Raw genomic sequence first — 14,811 nt, forward strand, 5'->3', positions numbered from 1 at the left:
AAATCTTAATACTGTCTTCTGCTGCTTCTATCCAGTGCTTGAAGATCTGCTCTCTGGGTCCAAGAAGGAAAAATATGATTGGTCATTCAAGTATTTGATGAGAGATATTATCCATCCTCCACTGATTTAAAATAGTCTTCTTCGTGCTCTTCAGCCCAGCAACCCAGCAAGGCCAGGTAGGCTCATAGATCTTAAACTAGAAGACACGTTAGAGGCAGTTCATCTTGTCCAACCTCCCCACATTAGTAATGAGGAAACTGGATTAGAGTAGAAACAGCTCACCAGACATATAATTGTGACATATCAGGATGAACAATGAATTTCAGCTAGTTCCACTGGAGGTATTACTCAGGATGGGGGCTCACTGCCTTTTGAAATTATTGGTATTTCTTTCTTCCCAAAGGGAATGCCAACATTTACTGTTGATTGCCAACTTGTCTTTGAGTTCTTGTCTACCATTGCTTGATCCATCTTACCCATCCTCTGTTCGGTGTAGGTGCCCTTGTACATCTAGAGAGATTATAGGGGGTGACTATACAAAAATCCTAACTAGTAACCCCCCAACAAACATTTTGCCTCATTCGTCATCAGTGTTACTTCCTCCCATTTTACAGGATCTATGTGACAGTCCTTTGCTTTATGAAATCATTTATCTAGGCTGGGGTTGTACAGAATTCAATTGCATCTCATTTTCACTGATCACTTACAAGTTTTCTTTTATTTTGTTTGCTTGTTTTCCTCTTCAGGTTCTGCTTTGTTCATGATTGAAACATTTTTTTTCTCTTGGTTCCCCCCCTTTTTTTTTTCCTTTCAGGCATTTCTAAGGCTGTTATATTAAAAATCCCTTCTTAGGCAAAATCTGAAGAAACCTAGATGTCCATAGCTGGTTCTGGCCAAAAGACCTCCCTTTCCTGCTATCTCTTTAACTCTATTGAACTTCTCATCCCCTTTAGCTTATGACTATTAACATCTTGCTGTTAACTATCCTTTTTGTTCCATATTTTACCATTCTGGGGTTCATTTGTGGATCTGAGTAGGAAGAATTCCAGCAAAGAGATCAGATAACCTTGCATGCTCCCTAAAAGTATAAACCTAATCTACCCACCCATCAACCTTAATCAATATCTATCTAATTGTACTAGTAACAACAGGAATCTCTGAATGGCCAGAAGAGAGAAACAGCTTTTCCCACTCTCCTCCCCCACTCATAAAATATAAAATCCTTGCCTGGAAAACCTTATTTCATCAATCTCATTTTTTTTTCAATTTTCAACTACTTTTTTCAGTTCTTTTTCCATGTATCAGACTCATAGAGAAAGCAGAACACAGAGTGCTTGAGGGGGGAAAGAAAGAAAAGGATAAAGAAAGAGATTCCATAACCAGGATCACAGATTTAGAGGCAGAAGGGCCCTTAGAGATCTTCTAGTTCAATGTCCTGATTTTGCAGATAAGGAAACCGAGTCCAAAGAAATAAAATGATCACTGATCTAAAACTGAAAGATGATATTTCAGGGAAGGAGTCTTAATCCTTGTAGTACAGACCTTTTGGCAGATGAATCAAGCATATAGAGCCTTTCTAGAATAACTAATATGCATAAATTCAATGTTTTAATGCATGCATCATTTAAATATATACAATGATAGCTATATAAGAAATCAGTGATATTGAAATGTCATATAGTTAAATCTGCATTGATATAAAGACTCATGAACCCAAGTTAAAAACTGTTGTTCAACGTGATTTTACAAATGAGGAAAATGAGACAGAGAAATATTTAAGTGAGTTGCCCAAGGGGACACAGCTGGATTCTGTCCCTGTTCTTGACTTTGGGTTCAGGCACCTTGGGATAGGCAGCTCCTAGATTAGTCTTACAATGTGCAGTCTTGAATTCTGACACTGGCACCAACTCCTAGAAAATGGTCACATCATCCACACATGGAGTTATCAGTATTCACACAACAGGGATATTAGGAGAATAACACTTTAATGAAGAGGGCATGAGGGGAATGTCCTAGTCACGTTCCAAAGGGAGAGTTTCCAGCAGAACCAATGAATTCTTGGACTAAAGTAACTCTTAAAGGCCATTCAGCAGAGGGGTTGTGTTCCACAGAAATGGTTGGCCTACCCATAAAATTACCAACTGATATCTTCTTAATTAACCCATGTACCTCCATTCTCTTCGGGTATCCACTCTCTGCATTGTAATGAACATTCCTAAATCACAGGTAGTATCAATCTCCTACTCATGAATCTTCTATAGCTCCCATTCACTACTGAAATAAAAATGTAAATTCCTCTTTGTCAATTTAATATCCTTCACTATCCAACCTACATTTTCAAGTTGGGAATTCCTCCACATTAAGTCCAGTTAGCGTGGCACAGTGAAGAGAAGATCGACTTTCATTAGAAGAACAGGATTCAAATCCTGTCTCTGTGTGAACTTAAAGTTTGCAGTATAACTCTATTGCTCCTCTTCCAGTCCTCTGCATTTTAGCCAACATGGTCTCGCTGTTCTACAAATGGGCCATATAAGCTTCCATTTTTCTATTGTTACACAAGCTGTATTCTGTGCTTGGGATTCTCTTCTCTCCCCACATTTCTTTTTAGAATTCCCCATTTTTCCTGAAGTCCAACACCAGTTCCTTTATGAGGACTGATCTGGAATCTTCTAAAATTGCTGAATGCATTTAGTTGGATCCATGCTTTTTATTGAATATGATATAAAGGCAAGAGCTGTTTTTATTATATTTCATTTTGTTTTCCTAGTACCTTAAAAACAACAGGTTCTCAGTAAGTGCTTGGGGAATGGCCAAATGAATAAAATGTCATATCGCTAGTACTCAATAGTAAGAACCTAGGTAGAACCTCCACCTAAGACAGCATCCTCTCATTATTAGAATCAATGAGGGATCCCAAGCAGATCTCCATGCATAGCTATTTATTTTCCTTCTCAATCCCATTAAAACATGACAGTGATGTCATGGTCCATAGGACTGGGTTTATACTTTTAGGTAGCATGCAAGGTTATCTTCCAATCTGACACAGTCCAAGAAACTCCTTCTCAATGACAGGAAAATGAAAGGTTTGGCTAGGAGGGGATATAGGGAAGAGGAGAGTTCCAGAGTCAGAAGACATGACTTTCAGCCTCAGTCCTGTGGACCTCTAGCTAAGTGATCTTGGATAAGTTCATTCATGTCTCTGGTCCTCAGTTTCCTCCACTGTTACTATGAAGAGGTAAACCCTAGTGATGAGCTTTTGATCTGCTTTAAATGAATGATCCTCAGGTGACCCTTGTTTTGCTCAAAAAATAATTTTCACAACGCTTATTTTATGCTTTGAAAAGGATACCTGTGGTTGATTTAGTGGTTTACCCACTAAGGTAGTTTAAGGAGGCATGAGCATTTTGTTCCTGTCCCTTCTCCCCCCAAATGACTCACTTTCGAACACTTTGGAGCCTATCCCCATCTGTCCTCTCTGCAGTGGGCCACCCCATCTCCAAGCAATGGGCACTGCCAGAGCATCGAGGCAACGTCTTCCCTGTTCTGCCCACCTGCTGCTGTCCTCTGTGCCTTCCCCCAGCTGTTCTCCCTGTCCCTTTATTCTTTGCTGAAATGCTCCAGCTACCACTGTGTCACACAAAATGCCTGCCGAACTCTGGCTATTTTCCCCAGAACTGCACAAATCACTTCCCTTATGCTTAGAGGCTCCTAAACTCTACAAGGAAATAGAAAACCAAGAATCTCGAGCAGAATATATCAAGCAGACAATCCTCAAGCTTTGCAGCTGGCTTCTGCGTCTGGCGAAGCAAAGTTCATCAGATGAACAGGGATCTGGACACCTCTGGACAGCTGCTACACACTTTAGGTTTTAAGTCAACAAGATAAATCAAAGCTGGATTTTTCCTAAAGATCAAGGGGAAAAATGGAATTTGGCCCCCAAAAATCACTTTTAATTGCTTTTCTGAATTCACTGTTTGTTTCTTGTCTCAAACAAAGGGAGAGGAAGCTCACAGGTGACAGGAGCAGGGAATTTTGAGCCAAAGCACATGCTACACAGGAGGAGAAATGTGCTTTCTTTCGTAATGTAACATTTCCAAATTGCCTTGCCTTGTCTACAAGCCAGTTCCTCTACTTTTGAACTCCCTTCCCCTTCACTTTTCAAACCCGTGTGTCAAAAGCATCCAAGACTACCTTCAAATCCCCCCCCCTTTCCTTCCATCATTCAAGTGCCCAGCTAGATGTATTTTCCACAGCTTTTCTGTGGGAGGAAGGAACAGCTTGGTTCTCCCAAGTCTTTCACCTGCACAGTGTGCCGAACGTGGCTCTAACCTGTTCGCGTTTGTCTCGGGCAGTCTGTGTCTCCCCTGCTTTTCAGGGATTTGCTTCCTCCCCATCTCAACGTGGCCCAGGGAAAAGCAATGAGACGGAGAGAGCATCTGAAAAGGCTGCCTTCCTCCTCCCCTTCTACATAGGAACCTGCACATTCTGCTAGCACCCCCTCCCTGGGACTAGACATTTTCTTTTTCAGTAAAGGTAGCTCCGCTCCCTGTTCCTGCCCTGTTCTCCCCGCGGCCACGGAATGAGCACTTCCCGGTTGAGGAGGGAGGGGCACAGGGTCGCTTTAAGAGGCAATCTCGATGATGGATCTCCAAGCACCTTCATTCCACAAGTTGCCAAGGAGCTAGTGAAAAGCTGCTTTTCTGAGCCTTATAATTTCCGTGTCAGGAACAGCAAGATGCTGAGGAAACTCTAAATCTCGTCCGTCTCCAAGGAAAGAGAAAGTTGTCCTGGCCCCCTGGGCAGGGAGGGTCCCCAGGACACATCCGGCCATCTCTGTTCCTTGGAGACGGATCGATGAGTGAACGGGAGACTTCTCCCCACTGAGGAGGAGGACGGCCATGGCCCGGGTCTGTCTGGTCTGGGGGCGCGCCGGGGGGGGGGGGGGGCGGCTGCTCCGGGGTTCCCTCGCAGGAGGTAACTTGCTTATGGGCCGGCAGCTCCCCGGGAACTTTGCGAAGCCCTCCCACTGACAGGGCGAGGGCGATGGGAGCTGTCCCCGGGCTCCGGCTCCCTCCGCACCAAGCGCCGAGCGGAAGGGGGGGCGCGGGCCCCAGGCTGCCGCCGGCGGCTCCCGGAGTGCGCCAGGGCCCTCGGAGCCCGGGGAAGGAGAACGAAAGGCTTTGCCCCAAATCCCCGCTCCCTCGCAACTTTGTCCGAAGCGCCTCCCCCAGCCAGGCCAGCCCGGCCCCGGCTTCTGGACGAGCCCGAGTCACTGCAGTGTGATGCAAGCGCTGAGCCCCGGGCGCCCGGAGGACCGGGGGCCGGCGCCACGGGGCAAAGCCAGCTCTCCCAGTTCGGGGGCCGGCTCCCAGCCCGCCCACCCACGCAGCCCGCGCGCGGGGGCTCGGGGACTCGCAGGGGAAGGCAGGCTTGGCTCCCCGCACCCAGCCCCGAGGAGGCTCCCGTGGCCGGCCGGCCGCCCCGAGCCCCGAGCCCCGGGCTGGGCGGCTTCCCGGGAGTCCCCCTCCGCCCCCGCGGCCATCGCAGCTGCCCCCGCGCCGGGGGGAAGCTCGGGACGCGGGAGGGGGCAGAGCCGGCCCGGAGCCCGCGGCGGAGGGAGCGAGGGACGTGCCCGTACCTGTTGTCCCCGGCTGGGAGGCTGCTGGCGCCCGGCGGGGTCGGCGAGCACTGGCGGCGCGGAGATGGAGAGCCACAGGGATGCGCGGATGCCGAGGGGCGCGTGAGTGCGCCGTGCGTGTGTGTGTGCGCGTGTGTGCGCGCCTGTGTGTGTACGTGTGTGTGAATGTGTGTGCGCGCGTGCCTGCGCGTGTGAGCCTGTGCGCCCGCTGCGGGGGGGGGGGGGGGGGGGGGGCGCTGCTGCAAACGGTCCTGCCCGCTCCGGCGGCCTCCGCCCGTGTCCGGAGCGCCGGGAGGATGAGCTAGGCGGGACTGGGGACGAGCCAGCGCCTCGGCCGCTTCCTGCCGGCCTCCCCACGCCGCAAGCCAAAGTTTCAGGTCCTTCCCAGCCTCCAGTCAGGTGCTTTTCTCCCCCTTCCCTCCCTCCTCGCTGTCGTGCTCACTGGGCTCCCTTTGGCCAGCACGGCTCCCAGCTGCCGCACCTGCGCTGTCCGCACCAGTGTCTGGGCCACGGGGCCGTCGGGGAGCCCCGGAAGGCTCGGGAGAGGCCCCTTTGTCCTTCTTTTACAGATGGACAAACTGAGGCTGGGAAGCCTGGGGTCACCTCTTCCGCCTCTCAGAAGCTCTTTTCCTCCACTGGGAAAAGTGGATTTGAAACCGGGTCTTCCGGACTCCAAATCCTTCACTCTCCTCAGGGAAAGGGCAAAGGGAGTGGGATGGGGGAGGAAGCTTGCTTGCAGGAAGGACCAAGTACCTAGAGCTAAGTGGAGTCCCTCCGCTAGGTTTCAGCTTCTCTGTCTAAAATGAGGGGAGATCCAGCTGTCCTCCGAAGCCCTCCGTCCTTAGAGCTGGGGACTGCCAATGGATTGTAAATGTCTCCAGAGCAGCCCCCAGCCTCGCTGAGTTACTGCTAGAAGCTAGCCAAGAGCTCACCTAGTGCAAACACCGGTTTTCCCGGGAGGAAACGGAAGGTCCTGAACACTGAGTGCTGTATCACTTCATCTCAGCACTTCCAGAAGCTGAACGGCAGGCAGAATGTTGAGTAGGGCTAACTGTGTCGTCCCTGTCCCTCGTCTACACCGCAGGCCCTTAGTTTGCCCATGAATGCTCCCTGATTTCACTAACAGAAGCACAGCTGTTTCCACAAGTCACAATCCTAGATTTAAAGATGGGAAATTCTTCGGAACCCACTAAGTCTAAGCCTTTCCTCTCAGCTTATGGATTCGGAAACTGAGTAGTTGAAGTGACTGGCCTGGCATCAGGAAATGGCCAAGGTGGGATGTGAAAGCAGATTGTCCTAACTCAGGCCAGTAATGTTGGGCTTTCCCCTTTCAGTAGACTCATGCTCCCCCTGGCTATCATCTCTCCCTTCCCAAGAGTCCGAGTGAAGACTGGTGTATGTGCTTCAGTTCCTTATGCAAACATGCCTTTGAGTCATTAAGGGTCTGTCTGTTGATTCACAACATTCCCACAATTCTCAGAGATCAACATTATAGAAAGGGTATAGGGGGAGCAGCTGGATGGCACCATGGATAGAGTCCTGGTGCTGAAGTGAGGAAGATCTCAAATCTGACCTCAGACTGGCAATACGTAAGTATTGTATGTAATATACGTAATATATGTAATATACGGAAGTAGCTATGTGACCTGGGCAAGTCACTTAGTTCTAAGTGTGCCTTCTGAGCATCCCTGAAAGAATCTAAAAAGAAACAAAGACTTGTAAGACATTTGATACCTGTCTTCCATTAACTTCAGATGGCCATGAGCAGAGGAAATATATATATATATATATATATATATATTTTTTTTTTTTTAACTTGTACCCAGAGGATAAAACTAGGAATAATGAGTGGGAGACAGAGATAGATAGAAAGATGATAGATAGATAGAACTCAATATAATGGAGGAAATAAGAGAAGAGAAGGCCCACCCACCATTTACACCTAAAGAATACACCTAAAGAACAGAATGTGCTGCTCTGACAGCTCACCTCTCAGTCTAAATGTTTATTTCTTAAAGCAAAGGCTGAGGATTTTCCTGACCCTTTTCAAGATCTGCCAGGACAAGCTCAGTTAGATGCAGGCTTAGGCTAGTTAATCTGAGATTCTTTGCATCTAATAGATTCTGTGATTACATAGTATTGATTTTGTCTATCCTGATGAGCGCTTCTCTTCTACAGTATCACATAGAAGGAAAATGTCTTTGAACTAATCCCGACTGGATGGAAGATATTGCCCAAGCAATCCTAGGCTGCATCATTTAGGATTCTTTTTTTTTTTTTTTTAAATCATGCCATTAAGGGGAATATGTAAGAAAAGCTGAGGCTGACTGACTCAAAATCATCTTTGGAAGCACTGGTACTCTAGCTTCTCCAAATGATAAGCTTAATCATCTCTTCTTGCAACTTATTTCATCATCTCCATCTTAACTCCTTCAACTGTCTAATAATCACACCAGGAATGCCACATTTTACAAAATAATCCAAGAGATTTTTTTACCTCTCTTATACAAATGATCCAAGGTTTTCTCTGGGTTTTCTCTAAGTTAAACAGTTGATCCCTTTCCATCTTGTTTAGGACCCACACCATTAATCCTTCCTGATTCCCTTGCACTAACATTCCATGATGACCTTATATTGTTTCAGTTGTTGAATCAGGTTTTGATTGGATAACTATAAGAAGGACAGAGTGACTCTAGGAATGTGCATGGAAATAATGACGCCAGGGATTCAACCATATCTTCCTTGATATGTCTATGATAAGCAAGCCCTATCCACAGTAAATAACACCAAATTAACAGAATGGTTGTTCTATTCAAAATAAATTAAGCCTCATCAAAATCCAAAGCAGAGGTTAACCCAAATACTAACATGATATATACATCGTCCCGAGATTCCAAGACAAGAGACAGCTGACTTGAGGAAGATCACTTCAGTTGATGTATCCTTGCATTATGTCTTTGTTTTCTGTGGTGTCATTGGTGAACCATATTCCTTTATTCTTACTTATGGGAAAGCAGAGACACAAGTGACTTCAATTACATATATGTACATTCTGTCCTAGGCTAAAAGCTTTACTCCCAGGGGCAGGCAATAAGAAGGTCTTGTTTGTGATGTTATCCAGATAACATCCTCTTGCCTAAGGGGTCTAAGAGACAGTTTAGAGTCTGGACTTCTATAATGCATTCATTCATTTCTTTTAATAATACCTCTCATTACCTTTCTTTCAACATTTCAAAGAGATGTCCTTTTATCTATGGGGCATTTCTGCTGTTGATGCAGCACATGATTTAGGGAATGATCATTTTGGATTCCTGTGCTTCTCTCCTCTCACACACAGAACAAGCTTTTCCTTTCCCAACCTGAGAATGAGTGTTCAGCTGTGCTAATCCTCAAATGCCTACATTTTCCATTACCCAGCAAACACTCTACTCCTTTCCAGCTTTGTAGATCATGCCTATTTTGTCCATATCTTCCAAAACCTTTGAGAAAATAAAATCCATATTAAAGAGGGAAAAAGACCCACACAAGCAAAAAAAAAAAAAAGTCTGTAGCAGTCTTTTTTTTGTAGTGACAAGGAACTAGAAATTGGGGAGCAGGGAGGGATAGAGGAGGATTCTACCAGTTTACCACTTAGGGAATAACTGAAAGTAAGTTATGGTATATGAATATAATGGAACATTATTGTTTTATAAGAAATGATGAGCAGGTTGATTCCAGAAAAAAACATTGTACACAATAACAATAAGATTATATAATGATCAACTGTGGTAGACTTAGCTCTTTTCAACAGTGAGATAATTGAAGACCATTCCAATAGACTTGTGATAGAAAGTGCCATCGCTACACAGAAAGAGAACTATGGAGACTGAATGTGGACTAAAATATAATATTTTTATCTTTTGTTGTTGTTATTATTTGTTTTTTTTTTCTTTCTCTTTCCCCCCTTTTTATCTGTTTTTCTTGTGCAGCTTGATAGATATGTAAAAATGTTTAGGATGGCACATGTTTAACCTATATAAGATTGTATTTTATCTTGAGGAAGGGGAAGGGAAGAGAAAGGGAGAAAAAAATTGGAACACAGGGTTTTGGAAAGGTGAATGTTGAAAACTTTCCATGTATTTGGGAAAATATGTCTACTCTGGACACTTAGATTACCTCTGCTTCAGACTAAAGAAAGTTATTCAGGATAGCAGTACTTTGTGCTATGACCCTTTGTTAATGATTGTCCTTAACCTTCCGTCAAGGAATATATATTTGTTAGTAATCCAGAGAGACACAAATAATTTAAGTATATATAATCAATGAAATACCTGAGTAATAAAAGTAATAACAAACCACACCTTTTATGCCACTGGAATTGACTCCCACAAATGCAGAGATCTTTAGGGGGAATAAAAAACTGAATAGATCTCAAACTCATTTCTTAGAATTCCTAGTTCTCTTTAAGTGTCAGCTTAAATAATGCTTTTGTCATGAAGACTTTCCTGGCCCTCTCAACTGCTAGTTCCTATTTTGCATTCATCCCACATGTACTTATTTATATTTATGCCTTCTTCCCCTTCACAAAGTAAGATATTTAAATTGAGTTTCCCCCTCCTTTTTTTTCTTTTTAGTTTTTTTACATAAAACATTTTAAAGTTTAGTTTTGTAACATTTACATTCTCTCCATCACTTTAATCTTAACAATGAACAAAATAATAAATCAAGTCCAAATTTGTAGCATGTGAATTTCCAAACTGAAAAGAAAATTAATGATCATCTCTTGAGCCAGTTTGAACTATCTCTAGGACACTCATGAATATAACTCACATAAATAAAAACTTTTTTTCATAAGGTGTTCAATATTGTAAGTGTATAAAAGGGTCTTAAAACCAGAATGTTGTTCATTTAAGCAATTTGGAACTGTGCCCAAAGACCTATCAAATTGTGCGTACTTTTTGATCCATCAGTGTTTCTACTGGACCTGTATCCCAAAGAGATCATAAAAAAGGGAAAAGAACCCACATGTACGGAAATGTTTGTAGCAGCTTTTTTTGTAATGTCAAAAAATGGGAAACTGAGTGGATAGGTGAGGTTTCAAACTGAGTTGGAGAGTGGCTGAATAAGTTATAGTATATGAATGTTATGGGATATTATTGTTCTATAAGAAACGATCAGCAGGATGATTTCAGAAAGACTTGGAGACACATGAACTTATGCTAAATGAAGTGAGTAGAATCAGGAAAACAATATACACAGCATCAACAAGATTATATGATAATCAATTCTGAAGGACGTGGCTCTTTTCAACTGTGAGGTGATTCAGGTCATTTCCAATGGTCTTGAGTTGAGGAGAGAGACATCTGTACCCATTCAGAGATTTTGGGATCTGAATGCGGATCACAACATAGTATTTTCACTTTTTTTGTTGTTTGCTTGAATTTTATTTACTTTCCCATTTTTTACCTTTTGCATCTGATTTTTTTTTTTGCAGCATGATAATTGTGGTAATATATATAGAAGAATTGCACACGTTTAACATATAGAATTACTTGCTGCTCTAGAGGAGGGGGTGGGAGAAGGGAGGGAAAATTTGGAACATAAGGTTTTGCAAGAGTGAATGTTGAAAATTATCTCTGCATATATTTTGAAAATAAAAAGCTTAAAAAACAGAATGTTTGAGAGCTGCTCTATTATTATTATTCAAACAATAATACTTCGCAAGATGATAGAGAGAAGGAGAAAAAGGAAATGATTCTATGTATATGGATAGTTGGGAGCAGAATGAAAGATGTGGCCTATTTGGAGGAAATTGTTTAGGAAATAATCTCCTGAGGCAATTTAATTATCATATATTTTTTTTTATTTATTAAGAATAATAGTAAGTAGAATTTACATTTGGCTTTAAGCTTTACAATTTATTTTCTTATCTTTTTTTTTTCCTTTATTTTGTATCCTTATAACTTAGCTCACTGTCTGGCATATAGTGAATATTTAATAACTGTAGATCCAATGCAACTTTGTGTTATGATAAATCATGAGAATTATTTAGCAGATCTCTCTTGGAGACCTTCATTAAAAATCCAAACATTATTATTGGTGCAGGGGTCAAATTTCCCTACCTTGGATTATTGACTATGAAATTTAGATTCTTCTGGAAAAAGCAAAGCTTTAGTGCAGAGAGCAGAAAGATGTGTGTGTGTGTGTGTGTGTGTGTGTGTGTGTGTGTGTGTGTGTGTGAAAAAAGCAGCATCAGATTTGATATATCAGGGAAGAATATTGCCAAGTTCACAGTTGGATGGATGTACAGTGGTATTACTTAGAGGATGTTCCTTTGGGTCTGCCTTTTTTGAAAAAAAAAAAAAAAAAAAAAAGATCACTCTTTCCTTGAGCTATTGGATCTTGGGATTTTTCTTTATACTTCTTTCTCTTAGTGATGTTTTTGTTAACCAGAATGAAAATCCCCAAATTGTTCATCCAAATTTTGTCATACATTTTTTTCCAATCCATTAGTTTAGAGAAAAATGCTCTTGACGTATGACCAATTAATTCACTGATAAAATCAGCAAATCATAAAGAAAGACAGACTCAAGGAATGATGGGATCTTAAAGGTATCAGAGGTCTTGATTGATTTCCAACTTGGTCTAACTTTGTTTTATAAATGAGGAAATTGAGTTCCAAGGAAGTTAAAACTTGTCAGGAGTCACATGATTTGGTTGTGATCAAGTTATGTCTTTGTCAATCTATTGCTCACAAAGTCAAATGTTCCCTTCCTAAATAAAAACCTGGAAAATAAATGTAGAACATGATGCAATGGCAAAGTTACTGATGAGTCAGATGATTTGAGGTCAGTTTCCAACTCTAAAGCTTTCTCCATGCATAATTTTTATGAAGTCACAGAAACTCCCTGACTCTTGATTTGTATATCTGTCAAGTTTTATGTGTGTAGAGGGGAAGATGGGTTAGTATGTGGAAGGGGGCAGTTAGAAGTTTTTGAGATTGCTGCCAGCTCTAAGACAACATTTCTAGATAAGGGCAAATGCCCTATGAGAAACTGATCCAATATAGTAAGGAGCTACAGGTTTAGAGAATTTGATGGAACCTAACATCCTCCCAGTGAATGACTATTTCCTGTTGTAAAACACCCTTTCAATTCTTGGGCATTATTTTGGCAGAGCTGAGATTGTGCAGAGAACACTCTGCTCCAGAAGCCCATTAAACACTGGAAAATTTGTAGCTGCTCTTTAATCCAATTACAGAAAGCTCATGTTCCTCCTTTTAATAGTACTGCCCTGAGATTCTAAACAAAAGATGACACATGTTTCAAGAGATTCCACAGCTAATCCTGTATGTGGAGCCCCTCTGAAGGCATCATTTGATTTGGCTTCATGATTATCAGGGCAATTCTTAAAGGCAAGACTGGTGAGGGAGAAGGAGAATGTATAAGTCCAGTGCAGGAACCTTGCAGAGGCAACAATTCCATACTTAATGAGTTTCATATGTCCATATAAAGAAGTAATTTAAAACACATTATCTTTCCAAATAAAGTCATTCTGAAATGTTTCTTAAGTTAGGTTTTTAAATGATATTTACAGTGTTTGCAACTAACACATAAATACACACATCCATTAATTTTAAATAAACATTGAGAAAAATCTGTAAACCCGGAGCAAAGTGGACCTAGTTGAAATCTACAACAGTACATATTTAGGAATCAGGAAAATTCCCACACAAGAGCAGTATTTTTGATTGGAAACATTTCCTCTGCTTTCTCAGGGTTTTTCCTTTTTGGAGTATAGTCAAATTAGGAGAGGGATAAAACTAGGAAGGCTAGAATTCTGTTTCCTTATTATCTTATTGCATATAGGATAGTAGGATGTTCATTCTTTGGATGTAGGGACCATAGCATTCATCATTGTATATCTAGTGCCTGGAATATTCTTTGATTGTTATTCAGCAAAGATTAATTGAATTTAAACTATTTATGCTAAGCCCCAAATTTCACATTCTCAATTTGTCCACCTTAAATTAATGGAGAAAATGGAGGGGTAACAATCCATCAAATCCACAACTCGTTAATCTGGCTTCCGGAGGGAAGGAGTAAAATGCAGGGAATTATAATGAAAGGATCAAGAGGGAAAGTTGCCTTCATCTGCTCCAGGGAAGGCAGTGCAAAGTTGCCTCAGGGGCCCAAGAACACCTCTCCCTTTCCCTCTCGCTTTCCCTTTCTTTTTCCTTTCCCTCTCCCACTTTTTTCTCTCTCCCTCTCCCTCTCTTTCTCTCTCCAGTCTCCATAGTCCTGCCTGTGGTTACAGATGGCACTTTCCATTCCAAGTTTATTGAAAATACTTTGAATAACCTCATTGTTGAAAGGAGCCAAGTTGATCACAGTTGATTATCACACAATCTCTTTGTTATTGTGTATAAAGTTCTCTTGGTTCTGCTCACTTTACTCAACATCAGTTCATGTAAGTCTTCCCAGGCTCTTCTGACATCAGTCTGTTCATTATTTCTTAGAGAATAATAATATTCCATTATACTCATACACCATAATTGATTCTACCATTTCCTAACTGATGATCTCCCCCCCCCACATAAACTCCCATTTTCAGTTCCTTGTCACTACAAGAAAGGGCTGCTACAAACATTTTTGTACATGTGGATCCCTTTCCCTCTTTTATTATTTTTTTTTGGGGAATCAGACTCAGTAGAGGCATTGCTGGATCAAAAGATAAGTATAGTTTGACAGCCCTTTGGGCATAGTTCCAAATTGTTCTCCAGAATGGTTGTATCAGTTCACAAATCCAGTAACAATGCATTAATGTCCCAATTTTCCCATATTCCTTTCAATATTTAAAGTAGGATTTAATATTTTTTCAGCGATAAATAAGAGGAACAGAAGGAAATATGTATTTATTAAACCCCTACTACATGTCAAGCACTGCTCCATTCCTTTATAAAAATTATCCTATTTGATCCTCCTATTAACCCTGGGATATCAATGGCATTATTTATATTTTACAATTAAGGAAACTGAGACTTCCCCAGGGACAAACATCTAATTAGTTTGTGAGGTCAAATTTGAACTCAATTCTTCCTGATTCCAACATCTAACACTTTATCCACTGCACCATCCCATCTAGTAGCCTCAAATTACTTATATTGACTACCTCTCAGTAACAAGCAAAGGGAA

At 42.0% G+C, this 14,811-nt stretch overlaps 1 protein-coding gene and 1 long non-coding RNA gene across 4 annotated transcripts in view; one reads left to right on the plus strand and one right to left on the minus strand.

Moving 5' to 3' along the window:
• The window catches only part of DGKB (diacylglycerol kinase beta), a 675,591-nt gene extending 669,800 nt beyond the window's left edge, over nucleotides 1–5,791 (minus strand). For all 3 annotated transcript variants that reach the window (XM_074270708.1, XM_074270709.1, XM_074270707.1), the window contains exon 1: nucleotides 5,639–5,791. The gene's annotated coding sequence lies outside the window, so the exon portion shown is untranslated. The remainder of the gene's footprint in view (nucleotides 1–5,638) is intronic.
• Nucleotides 5,792–5,825: 34 nt separating this feature from the next.
• LOC141544475 (uncharacterized) overlaps nucleotides 5,826–14,811 on the plus strand; it is a 15,412-nt gene continuing 6,426 nt past the window's right edge. Inside the window, exon 1 of the long non-coding RNA XR_012482610.1 lies at nucleotides 5,826–6,037. This is a non-coding gene — a long non-coding RNA (uncharacterized LOC141544475). The remainder of the gene's footprint in view (nucleotides 6,038–14,811) is intronic.

Source organism: Sminthopsis crassicaudata, chromosome 5, assembly GCF_048593235.1.
Source record: "Sminthopsis crassicaudata isolate SCR6 chromosome 5, ASM4859323v1, whole genome shotgun sequence".
Taxonomy (NCBI): domain Eukaryota; kingdom Metazoa; phylum Chordata; class Mammalia; order Dasyuromorphia; family Dasyuridae; genus Sminthopsis; species Sminthopsis crassicaudata.